This window comes from Protopterus annectens, chromosome 5.part0 (genome assembly GCF_019279795.1).
Source record: "Protopterus annectens isolate FY-2018-M chromosome 5.part0, PAN1.0, whole genome shotgun sequence".
NCBI classification, from domain to species: domain Eukaryota; kingdom Metazoa; phylum Chordata; order Ceratodontiformes; family Protopteridae; genus Protopterus; species Protopterus annectens.
Window position 1 is genome coordinate 1,837,226,530 of NC_056735.1, and position 20,829 is coordinate 1,837,247,358.

Below are 20,829 nucleotides of genomic sequence, written 5' to 3' on the forward strand. Positions count from 1 at the left end.
TTTTTATAGGGAGTGATGAGTGTGGATAGAATAGGAGTTTTGGAAGGTTTGTAAAGAGTGTTGTGGGCTATAGATAGTTGATGGAATTTAATCAGATTTTGTAGTTCAATCCATCCCAGCTGCTTTAAATTAATGCAATGGTGGGTTCTAAATGGGTTGCCTGTAGCAAATCTGGCAATGTTATTGTAGGACATTTCCAGTTTGCCAAGATTATTTTTAGATAGATTAGTAAAAATGGGTGAGGCATAAAGAAGTGAAGAGATTAGATGCGTGTGTGCTATAGTGGTTTTAGCTGAAGGTAAGAGGAAGGATTTTATCCTATAGAGAGAGCCAAGTTTTTTGTTGACAGTTTTTATAGTATTGTTAATATGGATATCAAAGTTCAGATTGTTGTCAATTGTGATACCCAATAGTTTGGTGGTTGGTTCAGGGGATATAATAGTTTTATTAGTAGAGATAACTGTGAAATCAAGAGGAGAGGACTTATTGGTGGGAGAGAAGAGGAGGAGTTTAGTCTTTTTGGGGTTTAGGAGAAGGCATCTATGTGTGAACCATTGCTCAGCCGTGTTAAATACTTGTTGGGTAAGAGATTGAAGTTCAGAAGAAGAGGTGGCTGAGCATATCAGTGTGGAGTCATCTGCATATTGTATGCATGTGGCTTGGGGGATGGCAAGGTGAAGGTCATTAATAAATATGGAAAAAAGTAGAGGTCCTAGGATGGACTCTTGAGGGAGACCAAGGTTGACGGACAGGTGAGTGGAGAGAGACTTGTGCCATAGTACGGCCTGTTGTCTTTTATCAAGTTAGGACTGGAACCACTTTATAGAATATGTATCTAGTGACAGGGATTTCAGTATTTTGATGAGAATTTGGTGATTTACCATGTCAAAACCTTTAGACAGGTCAATGAATAGTGCTGAAGAAAGCTTGTTAAGATTGCAGTTTTTGTTGATACAATCTGTGAAGGAAAGAAGGGCAGTAGTAGTGCTATGTGAAGGTCTGAATCCGCGTTGACAGTCGGAAAGTAAATTATTTTGGGTTAGATGGTCACGTAATTGTCTGTGAATGCATTTCTCCATGATCTTTGCCAAAGGAGAGAGAAGGGCAATGGGGCGGTAGTTGGAGAGTTCAGTGGAGTGTCCACCTTTATGGAGGGGGATAATATGGGAAATTTTCCATAAACTGGGGATATGACTTTCGGTAATAGTTCTATTGATCAGAATAGAAATGGGATAAGCAATAGCTTTGGCTGATTGTTGTAGGAATTCAGCGGGTAGTTGGTCTGCTGAAGGTGAGCATGGTTTTAGTTTCTGTAGAAGGGTTAAAATATTTGTTGTTGGGACAGGTTGAATATGAAACGTAGGGTGTAAGGTTGATTTATAGGAAGGTAGAGTGAAGTTATTAGGTGATAGCTGACTAGCTAGTGTTTGTATAGCATTAGTAAAATGGTATTGAAAGCATTAGCTGTATTCATTGGATTTTTGTGGTCAGTATTTTGAGGGTTTGGAGTAGTGGATTGACCTGGATGGAGTAGTTGGTTAATGCTAGCCCAAAATTTTTGTGGGTTGTTTTGATTAGCTTGTTGGGATTGTAGGTAGTAGTTTCTTTTATCAGATATTTTAGCTTTCTTGGTTTCATTTCTTAGCTGTCTAAATGTTAGTTGGTCTATAGGGTTTTTAGTCTTCCTCCATTTTGCCCAAAGTTTGTTTCTAAGATTTATTTTGTGTTTGGTTTCTTTTGAAAGCCATGGAGCAGATTTGGTTTTAATTCTAATTAATCTGGTTGGTGCATGGTGGTTGAGAATGGCAAGGAAGTTGGAGTTAAAGTAACTAACGGCTTCATCTAAAGGAGGTTTTGTAAGGGAGACCAGTTGCAAGCTCTTAGTTCCATTTGGAATAGTTCAGGGTTAAAGTACTTTTTAGAACCGATGTTTTTGACAGATGTTGGAATGGAAGAGTTGATTTTATGTCTGATGATATAGGTAAGAAAGTGGTCACTTAAATCATCAGGGAGGGTTCCTGAATCATAAATGTGAGGATGATTGTTTATGAGCATCCAGTCTAATAAGCTTGATTTCTTGTTAGATTTAGTTATCCTGGTGGAGGAGGTAATGGTTGGGAATACCCATATTGGTTAACATGGTTTGTGAGGAGGCTGCTGCAGTAGCAGTTCCAGTCAATGTTTGTGTCGCCTAGGATTATGGTTTCTTGGGGCAGGTATTGGGAAAGCCAGCAAAGTATGTTTTTCATGGTGGCAGTGTTGTTACCAGGTGGTAGATATATATACAGATAATATAGATGGATTTGGCATTGTTAAGATGAAGTTTGGAGATAGGAATTTCTGCATTGGAGTCTATAGGTGGTTTACAGTCATGAGTGGTTAATTGTAAGCTAGATTTATATAGGATAGCAACCCCACCACCTTTCTTGGATACTCGGTCTATTCTCAGGATATTATATCCAGGTGGGATGATTTCATTGTCTCTAGTTACAGGTTTTAACCAAGTTTCTGTTAAGCAGAGAATATCAAAGGAGTTGATTTCAGTTAGAGCTTGGAGTTGAGTTACTTTATTGTTTATGCTACGTATATTAAGATGAGCAATTAAAAGAGAGTTTGATGGTTTAGAGAGAGCATGAGTAGGTGATTCTTTGTGGTTGAGGAGAGAGATAGCAGTTGTTGGTGGGCCTGGGTTAGGGTGGATGTCACCATCCTTTAAAGAGAGTAGTAGACTTAGATAGTTTGGGTTGTGGAATCTGCTGTATAGAGGTAGGCCTTTCCTGGGGTTCTGATTGTTGTATTTTATGTGTAGTGTTCTAGGGTATTTAGGAAGTATGCAGTTAGATGAGGATGTTATATTAGCATGAATAAAAAGGAGAGGAGAGTTTGGAGAGTTGGTTTCTTTCTTGGGGTAGTTTAGGTATGGGCCTAGTGGGTTTTCAAAGGAGGTGAATAGATAGGTGAGGATTAAAGGAGGTAGTAGTGAGAGTGTGAATAAGAGTGGGACATAAGATGGGATGGGTTGTTTACACATTGTATGAATAAATATAGATTGTTTGTAGGTAGAAAAAGAAATTCACTGGGTGGAGATGAAAGAAGGGAGTAGGGTGTGGTGTGATAAAAGGAGAGTGGTGAGAGGTTAATATTAGTGCAGTTGGGTAACTGGAGAGTGTTTAGAAAGTAAAGGTAGGAGATAGAGTGTGTTTGAAGAGTAATGGTAAGAGCAAGAGGTATGTAATGAGAGTAATGTTAAGAGGAATAGGTGTGGTTAGAGAGGAATGGGAAGAGCAAGATGTGTGGTTAGAGGGTAATGGGAAGAGGAAGAGGTGTGGTTAGTAAGTATAAGGATAGGACCCCTGGGGGTGGGTGGGAATTGGGGGTAGGGAGGGGAGTGGAGTAAGCCCGCAGGGCGAACAGAGCGGGTAGAAACCGATACTGAAGCAGTTAGCAAAAAACAATCAGATAGGCTAATTCCGGTGGTAGGTTGAAATAGAATAGGGGCTAGAAAGGTGTCTGTGGTCTGTAGATATGGAGGGGAAGAAAGAGAGGACTAGAAAGGTGTCTGTGTGATTACAAACATGAGAGCCTAAATTTCTCAATGGCAGCATCCAAAATCAGTATGCATCAGTCACTAGTATTTTTAACTTATACTCTGTGCAACAGAAGCCAATGTACTTACATTTAGAGACATACACTCATCTAGGACACCATAGTAGTTAAATCCAGCAGGGAAGATTTTAGATTTAAAGATGGCACCAAACTATGCAAGTAGGGTAAAAAAATACTTCTGATCTGCTGTCAGTGGGCAGGCAAATAAAGAATGACAAAGTGTGAGCCAATGAAATGCTAAGGAGAGCCAAATGAGGGAGGGAAGTAACTCACTTCAGAGCACACAACACTGTTAATGGGAGTGAGTCAGCAGAAACCCAAGATTACCCAAGTACAAATAAAGATTTAAAGTCCTGCAAGGAAAATGCAGGGGGGGGGGTTGCAGGTCATAGAGTGGGCTAAAACCTTTGGCAAGGATTGAAGGATAAGTGGTAAAGATAGTCTATTTGGGCTACACTTGATTTCTGTAGCCAAATTAAACTTTTCCACTGGGAATGACTGTAAAGGAAATTATTAGGCAGTGGGCGTAATGGTGGGGTTGGCTAAAGAGGTTTCAGGTGGGTACAAGGTTGGTTTGATTGAGTGTGTGCTACCCTACATATAAGAAAAGTTGAACACATAGACTGTTCTTTGCAGGGTAGAGTTAATGGAAGTAATTTGGCAGAAACCCAAGATTACCCAAGTAGAAATAAAGATTTAAAGTCTTGCAAGGAAATGTAGGGGGGTGCAGGTCCTAGAGTGCAAGTCTCAGAATGGTATTGTACAAAGTACAAAGTGTCAGGAATACAAAGATATCTAAATGTAAACCTACACAGGGTGCTTGTAACACACCAGAAGATAAACTTTTAAATTATCCTTTTTAACTGAGAGGCAGTTTGCAGATAGGTCCAGAGAACAGGAATCAGCACACTGTTGTAGTATAACTCTAAGTAGCTGGTAGGTAGAGTAAATTTAGAGACATACACTCATTTAGGACACCACAGTAGTTAAATCCAGCAGGGAAGATTTTGTTTTATAGAAAGTGTATCTGTCATGGAATTATTTTAAACAGAACAAACAAGTGAGTATTTCCAGTGTGCTGGGAGGAAGCACGATGGTGTATAGGACAGCATCATATCCAAACATACTTTGAACAGTGAGTCATACACTATCCCTAACATGCATGGACAGTAGAGCTCTAAGTTACCTTCCCCTGCTGCCAAGATATGCTATAAAACTAATAAATGGTCCAATGTTTACTTAAAATTACAAGATGGCTTTTTTTTTTTTTTTACATTTACGCTTGGCACCTTCTTTTTGGCAAGTACAATTTCTGTTAAGAAAAACAGTTTAGCAAGTATGCTGTTCCCATCATGACTGAACTTTTCTGCTTTTATTTATAGAAGTGGTCTGTCTCCAACTCTAGGGAACTCTTTCTTTTTAGTCAGTCTGGGGACTTTGATGTGATGCTGCACACTACAGCCACGTGTGCAACTAAGAAGCTGCATTTTTTTAACATCTGCTTTTATACTGGCATTCTTTATTTACATATATGAGGGAACTTTTTACTCAACAAGATTTATAAATATTTTTTTAATTTTGTGCGTGTAAGCTCCATTTGGCTTCAAACACATTTTCTTCTTTAATGCTAAGTTTATTACATTATTCATCCAGTTATTTTATTTTAAGAATTGCATAGTGATATATTTTCTATGAGTTTGCATCTCACCTCTCAACTCTCCATAATTTTCAGGGCTGTCCCTGCTTTTGACTCAAATTTTAGTTTTGTCCCTCTTAATCTCTCCTAAAACCTGGTGACTTTTGATGAAAATGTGGTAAATTACCCTTAATAAATTGTGACAATAATTAGACTTATGGACTTCCTTTAATTTGGAAAATGTATATTAATTCACATTATCTTATTTTGCCCTTACTGTTTTTTTCTGGAGTTGTCCCTTGTTCTGTTAAGATTTGTCCCTGATTCATTGGAGAGCTACAGACAGACTGTTAAACATACTTACCTTGTTAAAAAGTAACACAAATATTATACTGTGCTGACTGACAACTAGTTTTATAAAAGGTTGTTCCTCCAATGCTGAAATATTGTTTCTGTAAATGCATATTTTGTACCTCACTAAAAAGTACCCCTTTCCTTTGCATAGTATTGTGTCCCTGAGACTATTCTACATTCACTAAGCTGTAAGGCTTGCTCGCCTACCCCAAAGTAAATTAAACTGTTTAGATTAACTTACGTATCCCTTTGAAACAGAGCACATGGGCTTCTATTTTCTGAGGATATGGCTTTTATAGTAAAATATGTGTGAAGTAGCAACAGATAAAGCAGGTTTATTAAAGGAAAATTCCACCTACACTTGTAGTTTAATTACATTACAAGGTATCTCTTCTTCCTATGCATTTAAATAATTGAAGAAAATGACTGGTGCGGCTTTCTTGGGGAGTGACTTAACTGTGGGTGTAGCTCAAATAGGGGTGTTTCATGATTATGATGTGGGTGGGGCTTAAGGGGCACCGGAGCACTACTTCTCCTAGGGTGGTATTTCAGCTAAGGCCGGCCCTAGTTATAGGAGAAGGGGAAGTGGTTGAAACAGGATTTTCTGATCATCTTGCAATATGGCTAGAGATAGAGGAAAACAAGAAATATATAAAATAAGCAAAGGAATAAAAAGGATAAATGAAAATGCATGGAATGAAGAAGGAAAGAGATTAGTAATATAGTTATGGAAAGATCATTATTATAAGAACATTTTATAAAAATTGGTCTGCATGGTGAATAATATTTAAGGAAAAATATAAAAGTGTTTTTCACAGTGGCAATATGATGTGAGAAAAGTGGAGAAAGAAAAATATAAAAGAACATATAACAATGCATTGGAAGATTTAGAACATAATGAAGAAAAAGAATTATATGAAAGAAATCAAGAAAAAAATACAGGCATTTTTATATAAACAAAGATATTTTACAAGGAAAAAGTGAAGAAATATCAATTTACTTAAACATGTTGGTAAAAGAAGACGGTATTGTAATGAATGAAATGAAAAATGTAAAAATGTAAAAGAAAAAATAGAAAGAACTAGTGGTAAAATATGTACAAGAATTTTTTAAATAGAAAAGAAGGTTATGAAAAAATATGGAAGGTAAAAAAGGTAACAGAAAAAGAGAACAAAGAGATGGAAAAGGAGATTTCTTTATAAAATAAAATTAGATAAATTAATAGGACAAGTAAATATAAGGCTAGATTCCATAAAGTTCATGGAATCCAGTGCATTATGCTGGTATCAGTGCGAAACCTGCAGATAACATTGTAATATGTTAATGTATGACAAGAAACTCAGAATAGGTCAGCACACAATGGAGTATCGCAGTTAAAATGATGACTATAGAAATGCACACGTAATCCATAATTAATAAGAAATGGTTGTCCAATCATGTTGTACCATACCAAAATTACAGAAATATGATCACAATTCAAGCATCCTGATAGTTGCATAGAAATACAACAAAATCTGTACAGTAAGGTTAAGAACATCTACGGAATGTAACTGACTCCATTATGATAACAAAAACAAAACATTAAAAACATTAACATTGCCAACTATCCCAATGTACGCCACATGGCATTCATAGTATATATTTGCGGGAGAAGACATAGATACATCCAAGACAACTACTGATGTTTCTTTATGTCATCTAGTAACTTATAAACGCTGCAAGGCTATTTGTAACATATATATTTATATCATTCTTTACAGTAAACACAGAGACAGCTATAGATATCTACATAATGCATGCGCCATTAAACTGTGTCAGCTTGCACTTATGGATTCCAACTGAATCCTTAAATTTTTTAATAAAAAAAATTAAAGGCAAAGGGCAATCATGGCAACATCACCATAGCTAACAGTGACTAACAACAGGTTCAGGACATATGTGGGAAACACAAGTAATGCACACAACCAAAGAAGGTGGGGGATAGAAAAGAAGATATAGGGTATGGGTGAAGAACAGTGACACGCAAGATGTATGTTGGAATTGGAAAATCTGAGGGACAGTCAGAGGAGCATGGGCAATGTTTTTTTTCTTTTTTGTTGTTGTGGGAATAGGCCCCATCTTTTTTTTTTTTTTAAGAATGGAAAGAAAGGTAAACATTGGAAAAGAGGAGGTGAAGGCCATCACAGCAGGAACACCCACAGAACATATAGCACATCACAAGACAGACAAAGTTCAGAAAAAAACAGTAGGGATAGTTAAGCTACACAGGCAACACACTGCACAACACAGACAATGGAAAGTTGACAAACAGGGTGGGGATACAGAACAGCCATGGTGAAATGTCGAAAAACACATCTTCCGGTGTAGTATCATTTTATGACCTGTCACAAACTGTGTGGCAGTCATACCCAGATATGTGTGAACAATGGAAGATGTGCATTACAGGGTAATAAAGTAGGATCACAGTACAAATTGGATAAATATAAACATATCCAATTAGTCCATCAGCAGTGCATGGGTAAGCCAAGCAACATTATAGATGAGCAAATACAGGTCTAACAATGGAAGATAACTCCAGAGGACAGAAGCAAACCTACAACCATGTATGTGAAAGGCAAGCAACCAAGCACAGTGCCAAACAGAAGTACTGCGGAAGAGCGAAAAATGCTGCTACATACACAAGTAGGTGTCCAGAACCAAAACAAATGTGCAATGGAATGTGTATATGTTATACACATATGCCATGTCAAAGGTGACACACAAGTGTAAATGTGTATGTATGTCTGTCAGTGGCATAAGTGGAATGTACATGAAATCAAGGTCTGTACACATACACACCAATGACAAGTAATATTCTCAAAAATGTACAGTACAGCAAAATGAATACAGCAGGTTGTGCACATGGATGAGAAAAAAACTACACTGGGTAACAAGGGTATACAACAAGCATTAGGCAGCAACTTGTGTGCACATCTCCTGCATAATGAGCATACATGTGGCACATGTTCAGTGTGTCAATTTAATACATGGCAATGGACATTAGTTTTAACAAAGGTAAACATAACTGCAAAAACTAATCGAGAAATATGAAGGTGGGAGTGAGGAGTACAACCTGGGCCCACATCAGGGTAAAGCAGGACACAGTAAATTGACACAATGCAAATGCATGTATAAAGCACACAGAGTGCTGTAGAAACCACATAGACATACATTTAACCAAATGGAAAATGTATGTCAAAAGGCCAGATGGATTGCTGATGTCCACAAAACTGGACATGTATAAAACAAACAAGGACATGTATAAAACAAACATAGACAGTAATGTGCAAGCATGTCATATCAACATGCATAGGTAAGCAAGCTAAAAATTAAAAGTGTATACACATATATTTCCATGCAACTGTCAACTAAAGAACTGCAGGTGTATATTAACCACCTTGCTCATTATGGAGCAGAGGACAAGCCTAGGACCATCATTACAGTACATCAGCAGTAAATCACTGAATGCTCACATTCCAAAGATATCTTTATGTGTCAGTATGTATCTATGTGCACACACATGTACAGTCATTTAATGTGTACAACTATTTCTGGAAGGAGTACACCAATGTCACTACATCATGGGTGTGGAAATGCTACATACAGCAAACATGGTGTAATGTACTGTGAAATAATGTATTATCTGCAATATTGTGTACAGATTAATGTTATAGTTCTGCTTGATGCAGTCAGCAATGTAGGACTACAAATAGGATGCACCTGTATATGATTCCACATGACATCATTATCCCAAACCATGACACATCTCATCATGACAGTGGGACATCATGACAACTGTCATCCAAATCCATGGGACAACATGTCTATATGTTGCACATATCTGATTTGGCAAAACAGAAATCCAAGACATATCACAATGTTAGTGATGGAGTATGGACAACATATGTTGCCTGTCAGTCATCCTAGTAACACACGTTTACTGGCTACCATGTAGAAAGTGTTACATGTTAATGTGTGTCATGTACACATTCAAACCAAAGTAAATGTCACACGAAAATAGCACATAAGTATGACAGCATGGTATGCATGCACAAAAGTGCATATACAGTCCAATCAGTGAAATGGAATGAGCATGTTGGCAGCATAACACAAGTGGAGCACACAAAAAATACTCACCAAATGGAGGGACCAGGCTGATGGGGATCAGATTCCCAAATAACCTCATGAGTTATCACCCAAAATGAATCCCACATACCCCATGCCATATCCTCAAAGATGGTCCCCATTATGTCCTGTATCTGTGTTTGGAACACATTGGTCATGATCTTTCAGATCTCCTCCCAAAAATCATCTCTATCCCACTCGTGTTGATATCTCCTCTGTGGTGGGTAGGATGGGTAGGGAAGGGATGGGTCCAGGTACCTCATCATCATCACCATCCTCATCAGAAGAATCTGGCAATAGGCCTGGTTCATGTCATTGTTTTCCAATTGGAGAATATCCATAGGTATCATGTCCTGTGAAGATTAACTGCAAAACACAACAAATAAGAAAAACACATGTCTATCATGCAGAACAGTCCCATGAATATCATAGCATAACACAATATGATTATGATGACAATTTGCACAGGAATTGAGACACGTCTATTATGGATAAAGTTTCCTATGTCTCTCTATGTAGTACTCTTAAAATGGACAACATTATTCTTATCTGAACAATTCTATATACTTAGACACACACACACGCACATATGGGTCATTAGCTTTTAGCAAAGGTATGTATGCTCAAATCAACATAGTGTTCTGTCCGCATAGAATGATTTATATGAGGAGCCACAATGTGTCATAAAATGGGGAGAAAGTGATCTGACAATATCGTGGACAATAGGCAAGCCATATGTCAAATCTCTGAGACAGGCAGCATATTTGGTGGAACACATATCAATATAATGAGTACAACACTAAAAACAATTTGATATGTTCAATCAACGCAACTGTTCACAGATGACTAATATATACTGTATATAGATATGACTAATAAATCTGTTACTACCGCTATTGCATGTGTACAACTGTAGTCGTTATCTAAAAAAAAACAGCAACTATCAGTACACTGAAAAATAAAAAATGTATGGAATATACTTGATACTGAACTGCCACAATTGAATGGGCATCTGCTCAAGTGTCAGTCAACCTAGGCTGAAACGTTGTGTTTATAAAAAACATCTAAGGGGTTAGAGGCAGATGGAATACTAGTGTTGATCTGCAGGGTGTGCTGGATATAAACTGCTGCAATCAAATCTGTATTTGCTCAAGTGTTGGTCAACCTAGGCTATAACTGCATTTCTGCAAAAACACCCAAAGGGTTAGAGACAGATGCAATGCCAATGTTGACCTGCAAGGTGTGCTGAACATGAACCGCTACAATCAAATGGGTTTCTGCAGACACCTACTCACACTGTGAAAAGAAGGGCAATACACAACAAATCAATCATCTAAAAACAAAACCATAAATACAAATGAAACAAGCCATACATAATAAGCCCTAATCAAAAAACTTACATTTATATGTGAAACATTCTCTTTACAATGTGTGTGACAGATACAGAAAAGCAACTGTCATTTATGCTATGGAGTACATTAAAAATGTGTGCTGAACAAATTGCTCAAAGATGCATAAAAAAGTCTACATTGTTAGTTTTTATCCACATTTATAAGCATAGCTACTGTGTGATGATTTCATATACTTTACTGATGCATGATGGATATTCTTGCATTCTAATCAATAAATGTGTTACTGTGAAAAATACAGGTCTGAAAACAGGGGGAAATGCATTTCAGTTCATAAAATATGTAACAAATATTAACATACCTCTCTCCCTCCACTGATCCTCAAGCCTGTGCATCCATTTGATGCACATGGCTCTGTTTCAACTGCTCTCCTCATTGCCTGAAACAAAAAATAGAATTTCTGAAAAAAGTATTCCTCAAATGATGTTGTCATGCAATTCTCAACACAGCTTTTGGACATTTCTTTCTAAGGCATATTAGATAAATACAATACACAGTTGACATTTTTACATTCATATGTTAACATCTTCAACTGTAGATTGGAGAGCATGAGATTCAAACCTGCAACCACAATCTACATCCAAACTCTAACCCTCTTCAACTGTAGATTGGAAAACATGAGATTCAATCCTGCAACCATAATCTACACCCAAATTCTAACCCTGAGAATGACCTGCCTTACTACCACTTCTTAACTGAAAAAAAGCATCTTTTGCAGGCAGTGAAAAAATTTTATGTTATGACATTATCTTGATGGGGAATGGTCTACTAATAATTCTGTTGCCTTAGGACTGGCAAGTATGAACATATGCTGCTGCTCATGTAGCTAAACAGTTGTAGAAATACATTCAGGTTGTTACTGTGTTCAGATACATTAATGGTAACACAGAGTATACATTCATGATGATGTCGTTCTACAAGTGACTTCAATATTTCATGTGAAAACAAACCTTCATAGCATTTTTACAAAATATACAATATTAACCAAAAATTACTAAGACATATAGCAGGATTTAGCAAGATGCACTGCCCCACAGTTAAATAGCTGACATTAATGGACTGTTGTGGATTAAGGATGTGTTAGTAAGAATTTGATGAATAACTGATTTATTCACAACTATGCTCAAAATATATGTTAATATCAATGAGTGATATGCGTCTATAAATAAATTCTATGGGTATATTATAGCAAGACAACAGTTTCAGATATATGTGTCCCCTTTCCAGATTTGAACACACAGCACACCAAAATGTAAACATGCTGGCATGTTTCCTTACAAGCTGAGCAAACGGCAAGCACATGCTAGTCTTTAACATATACAGCTCTCCAAACACTGCTGTTCAACAGCTGATGTTATCAGATCATTACAGATTATGGCCATATTTGTAGAAATACAAAGACTGTATCAGTGAGCCGTTACCATCCACAACATAAAAATTAATATAAAGTGTAATATGGTTCTTCCAAAAATGCTATGAGTGAAATTAGCTAAGCTTTTGAACCCACAACACACCAAACTTTAGACGTTATCCAGTTGCTTTACAGGCCAAGCTAACAGTCAGCACATTAGTCTCAACAAAACAGGTACTGCTCTACAAACTCTGTTATTAGAAAGCCGATGTTTTCAGAACATTATGGATTACGTCCATATTCATAGAAATTCGAAGATTATATCAGAGAGTTGTTACTACACACAGCATAAACCTTAATATAAACTATTACAATATGATTTTTCAAAAAAATGCTGTGGGTGAAGTTAACCAAAGTAAAACGTATAGATATACGTTTTCCCTATGTGGTTTGGAACCCACAAAAAAAACAAAATTCTTCTGGCTAGTTGCTTTACCGGCTGAACTAACATTTGGCAAGGAATTCATTGCAGAAAAAAGGTACTGCAGGCGTTTCTTAGAAATACTGCAGTAAATGTATGTAAACAGAAAATGCATACAATTTTTGGACCTTTCATAGTAAAGAAATAATAGCTATCAACACATAACTAAAATTATACGTATAGGCAATGAGATGGACAATACTTTTTAAATTAAATAAACGTGTCTGTATAACTGTTTAGGGGAATGATATAAGGAAGCTATATATGTGTCTATATACCAACTTGTAATGGTCCAGTAGGTGATACAGTGGGAATATAATGGAAAACTATGAAATGCACAGTCATCTGCTGCCTAGGCGCTATAGATATCTTTAATGCACGAGAACAGAAGCTATGCAAAATGATGTACTTAGATGTTGTAAAACATATGTACATCTATAAAAGACATACAAATTATTACAAAAAATAACATGGTTATTAAACACATAGTTAAGAGGACAGTAGTTACAAAGTCCACTTAATTATCCCCATGAGATAATTATCACAGCAGCTAATACATGGTTATAAAAACATCCATATGATATATATACAGTATGGTACAGAGACATATTTCTGAAATCCATAGCAATGCTCAGGTATATGTAGAATATTGGTGCTACTGTAAGGATCTACAGGCTACCTCAGCAACTTGGCTATCCTCTTTTGAAGCTCCTCTGCATCCCTCTGATGCATGTCATCATAGTGTTGATGAACCTGCACTACAGTGCGGTAGAACCCCCTCCTTGGTCAATGGTCCCTTGCGATCCAGATCCACACTTTGATCATAACAAAGTTCCTGGGTCTGGCTCTCATCCAGTGCTCCAATCTGGTTTACACATTCAACATCTGGATCATCTCCTCATTGGTCCAGTTGGGTGCACAGACATGTCTCAGCTTCCTCAAAGTCATCATTATGATTCTCAAGTAGAAGAAATCTGAAAAATACAAAAATAAAGAAATGCTCACTGAGGTACCACTCAGTTCACAGTTAGTAATGGTCTGATCAGTAAATGTATCAAAATCAATGTTTTAAAGTGGTGCTAATGTTATGTTACAAGATCATTGAAAGATTATAGGCATGTTCCACCCATGGTACCATTTATCAATACCTATTGGGTGTTTCCACCATACACCTGGGTGTTTCAGTGCATAACAGCAATTTACGTGGATGTACGTGAATGGGATTCCAAAAGCCTGAGCTTTAATTAACCTTATTAATTATGTATGGCACAATGGTACTTAAAGTTGGGTTTATACAAGGTGCACTTTGATTCTGTGTTTCGGAGTGAGAGGTACATTGACAATTGGTAGAATTTTTGTTGTGATTAGTACATCTGTTAAAGTTACTCATTTCAAAAGGTAAATGTTTAAATTCATATTTACTCAAAATGGTAATTTTAACAGAGGTTGTCATAAGTTACTGGAGTGATGTTGCCTTGAACTTTATGCTTATAGATGTTTTCCTTCTAAATAGATTATTTCAGTCCCATATGCAGTTGTATATTTAGATTTCCATTGCAGATGTTAACAGTATATGACGACTGATTTCAGGGTCATCCATAATTCCTTGCACTTTGTGGTGTAACTACAGAAACCTATGGATTATGAAACTATCCATATCTAGTATGTGATGTTGATATTATGGGTATTTCTTATTTTATGTCTACTAACAAAACTGTTATAAAAATGTGCTGTTGCTGTTATGGATATGTCTTCAAGGATGATACTTTACAAAGGTATTATCAGTACTGGTTCAATATAATAACTATCTGCACAGTCTGTGGCCTGGCTACAGATCCTGCGGTTTAACTATGTGTTCCATTGGTTTTACAGATTATTTGTTGTATTTGAATGGAACATGTAAGTAGATGCATGTGGCATAATGCTAATGGCTTTGGACCTCTGTGAAATATATATGTGTTGTGATGGGTTTGAATCCCACTCACAGACTATAAAAATATTACATATTTGTTTGATTTTAGAATTGTTATACATGAAGGCATTATTACTTGTAATAAGTTACATTAGCATTCATCACACACAGTGTTACAGAAAAAATTTCAGTGCACTGGACTGCATAATGGTTATACTGACATATGCTGTTCACAGAATGAAATTTATAAATAGGCTCAAACATGAATATTATCGTGTGTGCATCATTGTCTTTCAGATGGCCAACCATCCTAGGGGTGATAACTTCTCCTCCCAGGAAAATCATTTCATAATAGATTTTTTTCTGCCAACAAGAAAGGAGACTCCTAGGCCATTCAAGTGATACTGTTTGAAGGAATGAAATCTGGAAGGACCTCACCAACATGATCAATGCAGTTGGAGGCCTACAGACAATGCTGCTTGGACATAATTCTTCATGCAGCAAATGAAGTGGCACATTATGAGAGATTGAGGGATACCACTGGTGGTGGACCACTGACCTCCCCAATGGCATCACAATATTTCTGGTCTCACTGCATACAGCAAAAGGGAAGTGACACACCCTGGTAATGTGATTAAAGATGGGTTCCAGGACAAACATGTATGTATTTATTTCCATTACAAAGATATGCATTGTGACAATGACTGCATATTGCTGTAGCATGTATATTACTCTATTGCTCTTTTTGATTTACAGCAGTAGAATTGAGCCATGAACATGCTTTCACACAGGGTGAGGATAATGAATACAAGTATAATTACATGTATTTATACATCTGATTTACAGACAGAGCTGTCCAAACAGTATTTATAATGCTGTTTGCATTAATATTCTCAGGACCATCTACTTTAGGCCTATACCAGGGATCAGCGGGTGAGTGTCTTTATAATGCTGATGTGAACACTACCTTGTTGGTGCATCTGCCTCATTTCATGGCACTGCTGTTTACTGTCATATTATTATTTCCCTACCATTTAACATTACAGGTACCTCCAGTGCAGGGGCAAGCCATGCATTTTCAAGTGCAGACAAACATGATATGTTACAGCAAAATTGTCATAGCTTTCAGTGATGTGTAGCACATGTGATACCTGATATTTTATCAACTCTATTAAATCACTTGTAAATAATTACAAAAACTCAGAAATATCTATTCCCACCTCTTTCAAAACAAATTCTGACTGCTTTCACATTCAACAGATACAAAGTCATATCATAAGAAAACTACTATCGAAACTTAAAAACTACTCCCCTGTTGCTGACTTACTGCTCAATGAGTACCTTATACATGCTGCAGATGTTATTGCTTATCCCATATCCATCTTTAATAATTGGTCTATCACAGAACAATATGTGCCTACTCTATGGAAAGTATCTCATATTATCCCTCTCCATAAAGGTGGCACTTCCACAGAGCTATCCAACGACAGACTCATCACCATTCTCTCCCCCATAGCAAAAATTCTGGAAAAATGCATTCACACCCAACTCCTTAACCATCTCCTAAAAACAACCTAATATCTCTACCCAACATGGCTTCCGACCTAAACATGGTACAACTACTGCTCTTATTAGTTTCATTAATAGCATCAACCAACACAGGAACAATGCCTTACTCACCTCCTCCATATTCCTCGAGATGTCCAAGGCCTTTGATACAGTCTCCCATTAAAAACTAATCAATGCACTAGCCTCCCTTAAATTCTCCCATTCCACCCCTACCTGGTTTATTAGTTACCTAACCCACCAATCACAAGGCCTTCAACTCGCAGTCACGTTCCTTCATCTCAACATGGTTTTGTACCCCCATCCATGCCCACTGTGGAGCAACCAGGGCAAGATGTGTCTATACATTGTTGGGGTAGGGTGGACCATGGTTTGATACATCAGCAAGGTTGACTGAGACTGTGTTACAGTGTGTCCAGCTGTGCAGGAGGCATAGCTGGCTCATGTCATTGCAAAACCACTGTACTATGATAAAGAGTTTTCAAAATTAAAAATTCTGCATTATCTCCTGTATAATTTCTCTTTTTTCATGTTATCATATGGTAGAGATACGTATGTTTAGCACTGATGCGAGTCCCTTATTGTTTGCCATACAGTGAAACAACAAACTGAATGCGTATGCACCTGTATTAGTTGTGCCCTGAGTTGATGATCTGTGTTTTGGCACATTTGTATATCTTCATGTTGGAATATGTTATGCTTGTGTTATGTGTGATGCTCAGTGTGTACATCTAGTAGGTAATTGCCACTAGGCACAAGCTGTGTTGTTGTGGTGGAGCAACATCTGAGCATCAATGTTCAGTCTGTGTACTTATTATGTACATGTGGCTTGTTATGACTCAAATATTTTGGGTCAGACACTGAAGTGTTGCTTGGGCCTGCACTTGTGGTTACACCCTAAGTTGCCTACACCTGTGTCTTCTTCCCCCTATGTCCACCTGCTCCTCCTCTGATACCTCTGGGATGTTCTCTTCAGACATTTGGGTTTCTTGAGGTAGTTCACTCACACCTACAGCTGGAAGACAGCCAAGTGTTATAGTTAGCATGTTGTGCAGCATGGCACATACCGTTATCATCTGTGCTGCCTTCTCAGGTGTGTATTGCAGTGCACCAAATGTATGTGTCCAGGCATCTGAATAGAGCTTTAGTACACCAAACACGTGCTCTGTGGTATTTCTGGTTGTTGCATGTGCTCTATCGTAGGCCTCCTGTACAGGATTTGATGGTTCATGGTACTGGATCATAAGCCACAGCTCAAGTGGAAAGCCACAGTCACCTGTTGTGGGGAATAAAACACTTATGGTCAGAATGGATATTGTTGAGAGAGGTATCCTTAACTTGCATTGTAAATGTGTTTCTGTACTTACCCAGTAACAGTCACTCAGGTATTTCACCTTGCTGGAATAAAGCCTCGAGTCTACTTTCCCTCCAAATGGAAGCATTATGGACACTTCCAGGGTGTGTTGCCATGATGTTTGTTATGCTGCCATCTGCTGAACACACAACTTGGCAGTTGATTGATGGCCATCCCTTTCTGATTATTTATCATTCTGATTCTGTATGTACTGGTATCTTGATAGGTATGTGTGTGTGCAATCTATTGCACTGATTACATGTGGGGAATTTGCAATGTTATATAACTTATACATAACAGTTCTCCACTCCATGGAAAGTGTATGTGGTCATCCACGATGCTGCACATTGCTTTCAGGAATTTTTGCCAGGAAATGACTTGCAGCTGTCTGTGATACTCTCACAGCATCCCCCATGTGTCACTAGAATGTCCCAGATGCAAGTAAACCCAGGCTGAGACACACATTGTTTTCAAGGTGGATGGGGTTTCCCTGCAGTGTCCACACAGACATATGGGGGGCACACATGTTGCAGGCAATCCACACCATTTTTTTATCTAGCCTGCATCTGTCAATTATTTGCTTGTCTCACAACTGGTTTAGATGCAGCCTTGCTCAGACTCTAGCTGGCTGCCTTCTAGGATCCACAGCCATAATCACAACCTCATTTATGGATTGCATCACTGCACTCTATTGCAGCATATTAACACCATATTGCATTTTTATATATTTTTTTTCAGTTTTGCTATGGATTTTTCTGTACTGCATAGTATTTGCTTGAACTCCTTGGTGTCCAAAAGTATGCACTGAGGATTTTAGAAATGGAGTTGGCATGGCTGTTTGTCATATTTGAGTTGCATTGCATGTGCATGATGTTCTTTGGAAACAGAATAGCATGCACAGAATCCCTCATTATACTACTCTGAATACTTAAGTAGTTGGTCTACCTTCAACATGCCTTTTGGAATTAAGTCCGCACAAGGTTTGCTTGAAGACTTCCTTCAGCATGCTCCACTATCCACAGGAAGCTTCCACAAACTTTACAGAATCTGGCCCATAGATCTGGCTGCAGGATCAGATGGAATAGGGTATGAAATATATAAAAATATAAGGGATTGGTAAAAATAAAATTTAAAGATTTTGAATGCATGGTAATTGAAGATATTATGTATAATGAATTATGTAGTGGAATACTTATATGGAAGAAGGAAGATAGAAAACAGTTAAAAACTTGAGAATGAGAGTACTGAATAATAATAATAATAATATATGTATGAAATTAATACAAATAGATTTGAAAATAAAATGGAAAATATTATGTAAGATAGTATATTTGGTATAAAGGGGAAGGGTTGTCAAGAATAATTAATGACTGAGAAATTGTGGATGATATGAATAGTAAAGAAGCAAAAATCAGCATAGGTATTTGATACAATTGGGCATGAAATCTTATGGTTAATAATAAAAATATAATATAACTGAGAAAGTTGAGAAAGTATGTATGTCAGCATATAGAAATAATAAAAGTAAAATATTTGTAAATGGCTGGTTAAGCCAAAATGTGCATATGAAGATGGTATAAGACAGGGATGCCCAATGAGTTATGCACTCTTTGTATTAGTTATGAATGTGATAGTATTTGAAATAAATTACTAAATGAAGGAGATAGAGTATATAACACCCGAAGGGTTAAGAATTCCAGTTCTGTTAACACATGCAGATGATATTATAATACTTGCAAAAAACAAAATTTGGGTAAAATATGTAATAATTTGCACAAATGAGTGTCTAGAGATGATAGATATGGCTTTACATAAAGAGAAAAGTAAAGGCTTAGGTGATGGAGTAAAGATATGGGTATATATTTTACAACAAATTAAATGTATGTGTTAGGTATAAAAATTGGGAATAAAGATGTAAGTAAAATTCAATGGAAAAAAACTATTGAAGAACTAAAAAACCTGTATTTTCTGGAGAACATATAAATTATCGTTTGGAAAAAGGGTGTATTTGATAAATTCAGTACTGATGGGAAAATAACTTACTTAGCAAGTGTAATTATGTTGCCAATAGTATTTGAAAAGGAATTATTGCAGATATTTGTTCAACTGTATGGGGCTCTAGAATAAACCCAGTAGAAAGAGAAGTTTTGTATGTAAATAAAGAAGAAAGATATATGGGGTTGATTAACCCAATGGTATATGCTGCTTTATTAAATTAGTACAAAGTGTTAAAGTGGATAAATGAAAGAGATGAGAGATTAGTAATAAAACTGTAAGTATGATAAATGTTGTGGTATGGAAAAAAAGGGTACAACATAAAAAGACTGTCAAAGTGAAGAAATAAAATGTTACCAAGAAAAATATTTTATGGAAAATAAAAATTGATTATACAGAAAAAGAAAGAAAAATATGGTATAAAAATGAATATGTAAAACCATGGGAAAAATCTAACAGATGAAAACATTAAAGCATTAAAAATAAGAAGCAAATGGTATGTATAATCAGAAAGTAGAATGCCAAGATTTTTTGAGGAGACTGGTTATAGATAAATACCAATAAAAGGAAATATGCCATATAAAAAAGTCATAGAACATGTTTACATTGTCAAGAAGAAACTACTGAACATGTATTTTTGAAATGTAAAAGAGTAAAAATTATGGGGAAACTATGTAAAGAAGATCGTTTGAAGATGTAAAAGTGGATAAAATAAAGATTAAATATGGATATTATAGGAATAGAAATAAACAATATGTTAAAAGAATATATAAAAAGTTATTTTATGCCATATGTATATGGAATGAAATAAATGAAATTATGTGCAATGGTAAATGGATTTTTAGTACCAATATTAAGCAAAATCAGATGGTGGTTATGGAAAAAAGAGTGGGGGTCTAATTTAGTACGATTGTAAACAGAATTCTGAGTATGTGTAAATATATTTGTATATCTTTTTGTACATTTGTAAATATTTGTAAATATTTAAATATGGAAATATG